The sequence below is a fragment of the Lutjanus erythropterus genome, chromosome 1 (assembly GCF_056507025.1).
Source record: "Lutjanus erythropterus isolate fLutEry1 chromosome 1, fLutEry1.hap2, whole genome shotgun sequence".
Lineage (NCBI taxonomy): Eukaryota > Metazoa > Chordata > Actinopteri > Lutjaniformes > Lutjanidae > Lutjanus > Lutjanus erythropterus.
Window position 1 is genome coordinate 37,435,069 of NC_139317.1, and position 9,998 is coordinate 37,445,066.

Consider the following 9,998-nt stretch of genomic DNA (forward strand, 5'->3'; position numbering starts at 1 on the left):
GATCAACCGGCTGTTTGTGTCTACAACACATTCATTATGGGGTGTGAAGGGAAGATACAAAGAAAGAAAGTGTGTGTTCATACATAAGCAAGTCTTTTGAAAGTCATAATTAGAAGTTATTCTGGCCTCACGTGTCTGTCATATGTGTTTAATATCAATGGCAGATCAATATAACCAAATTAAAGGCCATGTCATGTAAGAATCACCCTCACAATTTGTCACATTTATTTTTAGTAAGGAGAGAAATCTATAATGTGTAACATTTCCACACTAAAATGTCTATGTCTAAAATGTCTAAAACACCAGACTTATGTTATATAGTTTGTTGATTTTTAAACATTCAGTTTCCCAAATGTTTCCAACAATGTTCAGCAGAATTTAAATGTTGTGCATTTAAATTGTTGTCTTTGCAAAGACTTTTGAAATTCAGTGGACATCAAATCCATGTTGATCAAGTGTGTACTGTTCATCATCCATTCCACTGATGTGTCATGCTCCAACTATGATATTTTATTTTTTTTTATGGAAACTTTATCCTATTTGCTCCAGAGACATAGCTATTTAAAATTTCATTAGCAAGGGGCAATATCCACAGCCAATGAGCTCCGAAGCTACAAATCATTATACAAAAGGCAGCATTGGCCTTACGTATAACATTATTCATGGATTTCTAATGTGTTTTCATATATAACCAGAGCTGTTTGACAGAAACCAGATCTATAGGAGATACTCAACATGATAATTTAACACCCCAAATGATGCATGTATATGTATGATATGACCATAACACAATTTATTATGCATGATGAGGTGATAAATATTTAAAGGAGCAATCCTTGATTTCAGCAGGCAACTGTCTCATTTGCACACCAAACTGAACAATGGCATGAGAGACCGTACGGCACCACAGTCATTTACATCCCTCTTTCCTGATATATCCAAAACACAGCTTTTTGTCATAGAAAGCCCAAAAGAGAATTTAAATGCATGCATAAATATTTAAAATGTATTTGTCATAATCAAACTGACAATATGTATTCAAAACTACATGACAAGTACATGACATGGCTGTTTTTCAGTTTTGTTGCTTCGACGTTGAGTCAAACTTTGTAATGCCACAGACTCTCTATGTGTATGACTTTCAGTAGTGACGAGTACAAAGTAAGTATAAGTACACACACACACACGCACTCGCACACACACACACACACACACACACACACACACACACACACACGCTATTAACATATTTTACCAACAATGTGGTGAATTTTACAGTCAAATGAGTTACTCTGAGTCACTCTGACAGTGAAAGTCATCACATGATTGAATAGACATTGGACAACACCAACATTACTCAGCAGTCATCATTGCCTATCATCACAAAACACCATATAAATAAGATATTCTACTTATATAATTGGAGCGTAGTTCATGTGTTTTGTGTCCAACCATTCTTCCAATCCACATTCTTCCAACCCTCTCCAAAACTGCTCCAAAAGATGTTCAGTGGGTCAGCATTTGCATTTAGTGTTTGTTATTGGTGTTCTTTTTAATAATGTCATTTCATTTTTAATGTTAAATAACTTCCGTGCAGTTTTACGTTGTTCTTTTGAAGCCTTTATTTTGAAATCCAGAATCCTTTATTTTGAAACTGAGACTGGCACTATGCATGCTGCAATGTCAGATACATTCCAACTCTAAAACAGCTTTTCCTCACTTGGTGTGAGATTTCGGCTGGATTCCTCAAATTTTGTCTTTCTTCAGTCACAGCCAGCAGCCTACTGTTGAAGGTGAATTTATCGTATGCTGCCATCACAGCCAGTATTTCATCCAGAATTGTTTTGGATAAAATAAGAATCCAGCGTTCCAGCTTTGGCCTTTCTCTTGGATTCTTTTTTTTAGAATGATCTTCTAAGATACGCCTTATAAGATAGCATGTAAGAAAATATCATTTTAATCAAATTTTCCTCCCGAGATCAACACTCTTCTGTATTTCTCCTGACAAATTTTCACACCTTTTTCGCTTTTCATTGTCACAACCTGTTTCTGACACTGTACAGTGTGTATACGCCTTATAAGACTTAAAACGTCTAATGTTCCAATCCAATCCAACTTTATTTGTAAAGCACTTTAAAACAACCACAGTGAACCAAAGTGCTGTACAGAAATAAAATACATGAATAGATTAAAAGACATACAACAGCTATACAATTTAAAACAATAAAAACAGAACAATAAACAGATAAAAATAAATATATATCAATAAATATAAATAAAATAGAATAGAATAAACAAAAAATAAAAAAAACATCAATACATTCAACATCACACATGGTGTTGAAAGCCAAGGAGAAAAGACAACGGACAACAATGTGGCTTCTTAAAATCAGTCTTCCTCAGATGAATTCCTGTTTCTTAAGGAAAGCCCCCTTAAGGAAAGGGGCATGCATTTTGTAAAATCTGCCTTGTCAATTTTCTTTTGAGGGCAAAAAATAATTAAATAAAAGAAAACTGATGCATATTTGTTTATGACAGAGATTTATCAAGTTTATGTTAGAGGGACAACAGATATATATACTTCATATTTATTAAAATCTTCCCCATTTTTGATTTCTTTATATTGCATTTAAGTGTATGCATTTAAGTATGCATTGAATTTTAATATTTTTAATAGATGTTATAGTTTATGTACAGTAAGTAAGAATTTTGTGGTATATAGATAGTCTTTTCTTTTTTAAAGAAAGAAACAAAACCATATCAGAGATGGGTTTGCCTTTTCAAGAACATTTATAGCAAATGATACTATTATTCTTGAACACATGGTGTATTTCTGTGGTTGCAACCTGAGTCACCTGCAAGGACCTGTTCTCCGCCCAACAAATTGTTGGAGGACGCCCCCACCCCCACCCCCACGGACCTCAGGGCGGCTGCACTGTCTATATTTTTGTCCCTGGATGCCCTGAGAGGCTTCTGCTCTGAAGGCCTGTTCGCAGACATCTCCCTGCAGTGCTCCTCTGGCCGAGGCCCTGCACCGCCACAAGGTGGCACTCTGTGCACGCAGCTCAAACTTCACGGTCATGTCCACTGCGGCCATGAGGGAGAGGACATGCAGCCCTGTCAGGTCCAGTATGTATGAGTATGTGATAGAAAGGGAGAGGAAGGGTCATCATGGATGGATTGTACCATTTAAAGAGAGATGAGCACTCGTGTTCGATGCCCCGCTGCCATCTGCAGGCAGTCAGCACTGACCCACCTTGTTCATCTGCATCAAATCAAGTGTCTGCCTTGTCTCATTGTCTAAGCAACACTAAATATTGCAGGAATACACTCTTGTATTCAAACGTATATGGATGAGTGACTGAGAACCACTAAGGGCAATGTTAAATGCATGAATAAGAGATATGAATTTATGACAAAATAATAACAACACTATAGACAGGAGTACGCTGGTTCATATTGTGGCTCACAGCATTGTGAACACCCTGTTGGCCTTTCATCGTCCAGTCAAGGAGACGCTGCAAATTTAATGATTTAGTGATTTAAAGGCTGTCATTCAAGTGGACAACCTTGGTTCATGTCCCGTGTTGCTTGTATTTGCAAACATCTGCTATGCCTTTAGAGGGACTATGAAGCCCTACCTGCTCAAGCAGTATACTGTACTCCAGCTCTCCCTGACCCCCTGATCTCCCTGTAAGAGAAAAGACAGAAAGGATTTTTCATGCTATCTATAAATTACCTCAAAAGCATTGAAAAAGCATTTCATCTGTATGTAATGGGCTTCACACATTCCATTTAGCATAGTCGAGCCTTGCTGCTAAGCCAACCTGCACAATAACAGCACCCTGACTCAAGTTTGATTTGAGTGGAAGTGAACCGAAATTGTGTTTATTCTACCATTCCATGTTACAATGGTTGCTGTGTAAAAAGTCTGCTAAGTAACTCTTCAAGCTGCATGTTGGTCCATGATGATACCAGAAAACCATGCTTGTTTGTCCACATCTTAGAATCAGATTTATGGAGCGCACAGAGAAACTTTACTTCAGCAAATGAATGTGGAACTCTTTCTGCACAGTGAAGCTCATCCAAGTGAATCCACGATGAGAAAAGTGTGAAGTGAAGTGGGAGTTTAACATAAACATAACTTTGAGGATAACAACACCCCCAGGTGAAAAACTGATACCTGTAATAGGCTACCTGTAGCAGAAATGACTGTCTGGAATGTTAAGGAGTTGAAGTCCTGGCTGCACAGTCAAACAGAAACCTGCAAAATGTTGACGCGGAGCAGAAGTTGTGTGGAAATGATTGCAATTCCATGTAACTTAAGTATAGTGAAGTTACAGCTATGAAAAAAGCAAGAGACTGCTTCTGTTGACCTTTCATTAGCCTTGATTTGCTATTGTTTTATAATAACTGTTGGTTTATAAGACTGCCACTTGTATAACTAGTAATTTGAATTGGTTTAAAATCTTGCAAAGGTTTCCAAAAAAAAAAAAAAAAAAAAAAAAGTTGGGTGTTGGCATGTATGCCAGACAACAAACAACATATACAGACTTAGTTTACACTTCAACACATAACTTCCAGGAGAATTTTCAATATATGCTACCATAATATCACCAACAGTAGATGTTCCTTTCATGTATTAGGTGCTACATTGCTGGGACATAGAACAGAATTCTGCACTCTGTATATAGACATTCTCTATGGCAGTGGTTCTCAATAGAGGTGCAGGGACCCCCAAGGGGTCTGTGGCACCATAAATTCATAAAAAGTTGTCAGATTAATTTATTTAATTCATCTTGATATACCACCACCATATAACAGAAACATATTTATTTAATTAATTTCTTACAAAAGGCCTCATATTTCAACAAATAATATTTACATTTTTAAGCTCTGCCATTGGCAGTTTAATGATGTTGTGAAGTAGTGTGGAATCATGACAGCTGTTTGATGTGACCCAGGCTGAAATTATGGTCATGAAGTCAAATAAATATAAATTTGGGTATAGTCACATTGGTCGACTTGTTTCCTCACTCTTGGACGTATCTGACACATCCCGTGTTTTCCAGGAAATTAGACAAACTAGCTAGCAGGAAATGCACCATTACCTTGAATAAATTATAGATTTCTCTATGTTTGAACATTGTTGGAAACAATCTGGATAATTTAAGTACACAACTCAACAAAATATATAACATGTCTAGTATTTTAAAACGTTTTAATGTGGAAATTTTACATATTATAGCTTTAAAGCTAAAATAGTTCATAGATTATATGCTTAAATTCTAGATTAATAAATATATGGTATACATATCTTTATCCCACCAGTCATCAAATCACCCTTTAATGGTGGAAACCAGATTTGTCTACATGGGTACTTTGTGTTGACACAGTGTGAATATTTTTAATATATGTCTAATATGGTTCTAATGTATTTCTTTTGTGCTGTTCTTTGGCTTAACTAAGTAGAAGTGTAAAAAATAAGGCTATGTAAAAATATTCCAAGGGACATATATTAGGGGATCCCCAGTATATATCCTATATTGGTGGAGAAAAAAACCCAAAGAGAACCTCAGCTGTATGGGCCCCTTCAAGTCTTGTAGTATTAGTATCTTTATTGGCTTTCCTCACATGAGGGCCTTGTATTCTCAGCCCCCCCAATCCAAAGCCCTTAACCCATTAAAAAGGCTACAGTCTAACAGTGAGGAAACAGTAGGCTTGTCCTTATCCTGGTAGTCTTAAGATTGGCACTTTCCTCACTTCAGAACTTCTCCTCTCCTCCCAGGCTGCCGATAGTGGAGGTGGAGGTCTTATCAGCCTTGTAGACTACATCTACTCCTCCAGACTCACCCTAACCCAGCTGAGTGTGGAGAGCTCGCTGAAGGCTGTTGAAGACCTGCTCCAGATCAGAGCGGTGAAGAGTGCCTGCAAGGCCTTCCCGGTGCGTCTGCTGGATGTAGACAACTGCCTGGGCTTGCTGGCGTTCTCCCAGCTCCACACGTGCCGTACCCTGGAGAAAGAAGCAGTGTTGAAATAGTAATTTTTTTTAGCATGAACACAAATTGAAAGCAGAGAAATACTTTTCTGAATTTCATGTCATTTGAATTTTTTCCACATATTTTTATAAGCTATGGTTGCCAAAGTGACAATTCTGAGTAAAATACCCTCAAGTAATTTAATTTCAGGTAGAACAATCTGCTGCAGGTTTCAGGACATGATCAAAGACTGGATCTTGGCAGCCTTAGGACTGTCCTAGAAGATGAGAACCAGGATGTCGAGGTTAAGGCAGTGGGCAGGTTCATAACCCTTTCATCCAAACAAAACCATCTCAACCCTGCCACTGGACATTAACCCAACAAACCTCAACAATGTCTTACACCATAAGCCTGATTAACATGTTAAATATTCTATAAATGAGAAATTAACGCTTTTAGGCTGAATTACCAGGCCATCTCATTGTTCTGATTTCTTCTCATCAGGAAAACAATATAGGACATTTAAGCCTACTTGAATTGTATTTATATGGCATTGACAGGCTCTTGTTTTTTCTTCTAAAATGATATACAAATTTTAAATATTTTAAATAATAATAAATAATTATTCAATAATAATACATCTTAAATTTGCTGAATTTCTTCCACATGCTTTTAGTTATTTTGTGACCGAAACAGAATGTCCTGTGACCCACCTGTGAGTCACTATCCAGTCATTCAGGCATTTTATGCTTTTTGTGTGCAATTTTACACCATTATATGAGTTTTGGACATGCAGGAAAGCACGAAGTCAGGTGACCTTTGTCACCTTGGTAAAAATAGACAGGTTGTGAAACCTTAACAGTTTGGTTTAGAAACCAAAACTACTTGGAGAGGTTTAGGAAAAGACTGTGGTTTGAGTTAAGAGCATGTTAGTTATGTAAATTTAGTCACGTACTACATTACGTATGTGACATGTATGTGGTGTAAGTTAAGTATATTTCTTATGTTAACTTACATACGTAAGTTAAAATAAGTTAATATTGACTTTTGGTTTTGAGACATGAGACACGAACAATGGTCTCCTGTGTTATTTTGACCCATCCATCTACCCCAAATCCTGCATATATACACTGTTACTCTATACTATATATGAGAGTAGCCACATGTCACTTCCTGTGACCATGCCCACTTTTGGGTAAAAACAAGTGCTGTTAAAGTGCTCGTGCCAAATTGAAAAAACTTTTTGCAAGCATGTTGATGTTTGTGATGTAATTAGTTTATCATAACGCCACAGTGGACAGACTACTGAAACAATAAAAAGGTGTCTTAAACGGTGAAACATATCAGAAATACGTCACCAGGAGATTCAATAAGGTATTTGTATATGTCAGGATTTGCCACCTCAGGCCCCTCAGTGGAGTCATACTTCAATTTTGAAGGAGACACTCATCAACCCCTATTCCTTTCTTTCTTTTTTTTAATGTAATGAAACCGTTCATTGATCAGCAAAGACATGATTGGTCATTTGACTGGTCAGAGGATTTGGGCTCCTAATAGCTCTAAAGCAATATGGTTTTCTTATTTTAAACTCACAAAGACTTTTGCATGTTACTCATATGTTATTTGGTGAGACCAGGCTGAAACATCTTTCCTGTTGTTATGCTGAACTAAGCTAACTGACTGCTGACTGTAGCCCTACTATCATATTAATCAATCTTCTCATTGAACAAAGAAAGCAAATAAGCCTTGTCAAACTATTACGATAAACTGACACAATGCTGTCCATTGTTACAGGTGCAGTGAATGCCTCTGTGACTGCTTTGGGAAACAACATCTATGTATGTAGCAGGTTGCTACAATGGTTTTCTGTGGTAGTTGTTCTTCCCAAGGAGATTCGTTCAACAGTTTATTACAGGCCTGGGTCACACAACGTCCAAGATGAACAAAGTCTGACAAAGAACTTTCTGACAGCACAACATACAGAGAGTAAAGGCGTCTTCAACATCTTGCTAGGAGTAACCTAATCCATTATCTTGTCAGTAGGCTCAGTAGACGCCATGGGCCTTTCAACTATAACATGGGTCATATTATTTTCCTTAAAAGATGACATGGGCAGAAAAATATTCTAACACAGGTGGTAATTATGGCTTCAAGGGCAGCTGTAGCTACAGTCAGATCCAGAGTGACAAAGTGGATGTAGACGAGTGGAGTATCCTAACCACTTGTCCCCATCCAGGTAGTTCTGACACCAAATAACTAACTTCTCAAGGATAAAAAGGCAACTGCTCTTGACTGTACATGCAGACAGACAGGACCCAGAAATAGTTGGTTTCCAATTTCCATTTATAATTCCATTAATCTAAATTTACATAAAAATGCACGGATTGAAGCCCAGTTCTAGTCATGTCTTTGCTCCCTGCAGGGTACAGGATGTGCCTGGTGTCTTTGAACAGCAGCCTGTACCTGGTGGGGGGCCAGACCCCCCTCACTGAACGCTTCGACCCAGACACAGAGGAATGGATCCCGCTTGCCAGCATGAAGCAGTGCAGGATGGAGTGCGGGGTGGTGGCCATGCTGGGCTGTGTCTATGCCACTGGGGGCTGTTCCAACTCTAAAGGGACCTACCTGCAGAGCATGGAGAAATATGACCCTCACAGAGATACATGGGACCTAGTTGGAGATCTGCCCAAAGCAGCACATTTGCATGGTTTATAATTGTATCTAGTGTGGAAAATACTGCATCATCGCCTCATCTTGGAACGACTGTAGTGCCAATTGGGTGAAACGATTTAACAACCCCCAGTCAGGCAGTGATGTACCAACTGGTTTAAGTTTTATTGTGGTATCTGTGGTTCTCCCAAGCTTTGTCTCCTCTGCCTCTTCCAGAGCAGTTGGGAAAACTGGAAATCATTGCCCCCTCATTCTCATTTGTACATTTTGCTTTTTGTACAGACTAAACAAAAAAAGTTACAACATTAGTGAGCTTAAGAGGTGCTGGAGGGAAGATTTTATTTCATTTGGACACAGGCTAGCTGTTTTACCCTGTTTTCAGTCTTTAAGAAAACTATCTCCTGGGTGTAGCTGCATATTTAAAGCTATAATATACAACATTTCAGCGTGGAAAATTTTGTTGTAAAATTTTAGCACTCATGCAGGAATGTCATTACATAAAGTACAGGAAATATCATGCACAGAACAGATGTTACAAAAATACCTGTGAGATTATAAAATTTCAACAACATAACAGCAACTAATGGTAACATTGTAACTGTAATGCTTCAGTAATGTCATTAGGTCACAAATGATATGTCACATTTGCGACATTGCAGAGACATACTGTGTTTGTAGGGACATGAGGAAACTGTTAACATGAATACGACTGTTCATGAACATGAATACTGTCTGAGTCACATCAGATAGATTTTCACCAGCTGTTGCGGTAGTTTAAAACTCCCATAATCCTACACATCTTCATGACATCATCAAACTACATCATTTGCTACTGTTTTAAAGCCTGTGTAAAGCAGTGACAAATATGTGTTCTGAGTTTGTCACACCACAGAAACTAGGTCTTAAAATCATGAAACTCTATGGGCGTCTGTTCCGGTGGCTCAAATATCAAATACCACTACACCCTGAAACATGGGCGCTCTGTCTAGCAGCTTTATTGGACTTGTACAGGATGTTTGAGTCACCAGAGCCAGAGGACGGTGACCTATCAACTCATTAGAGAATCAGTTCATCCTTCTCAGTCGGCAAAAGGATGGTATTTTAGTCCTTGGAACTGAAGTGAGCAGTAGCTGCTGGACTGATATAGACTGACAGAGTCAGAGTCAGTTAAGGTAAGTTCATGACTGACCATTGGGGTGGGGGTGGTTAGTGGGGCTTATATATAGGGCTTTTTCATTGTCAGTTTTGGCTGTGCTGAATCAAACCTTGACGCACTGATTTGCATTTCCTTTGCCACTTTTTACGCACTGAGCTGTGCTGAGTCGTGCCCAAGATGAACCTTCTCTGGAA

At 38.3% G+C, this 9,998-nt stretch overlaps 1 pseudogene; it reads left to right on the forward strand.

Moving 5' to 3' along the window:
• Positions 1-1,134: 1,134 nt before the first annotated feature.
• On the forward strand, positions 1,135-8,693 carry LOC146333236 (kelch-like protein 23; annotated as a pseudogene).
• The last annotated feature ends 1,305 nt before the right edge of the window (positions 8,694-9,998 follow it).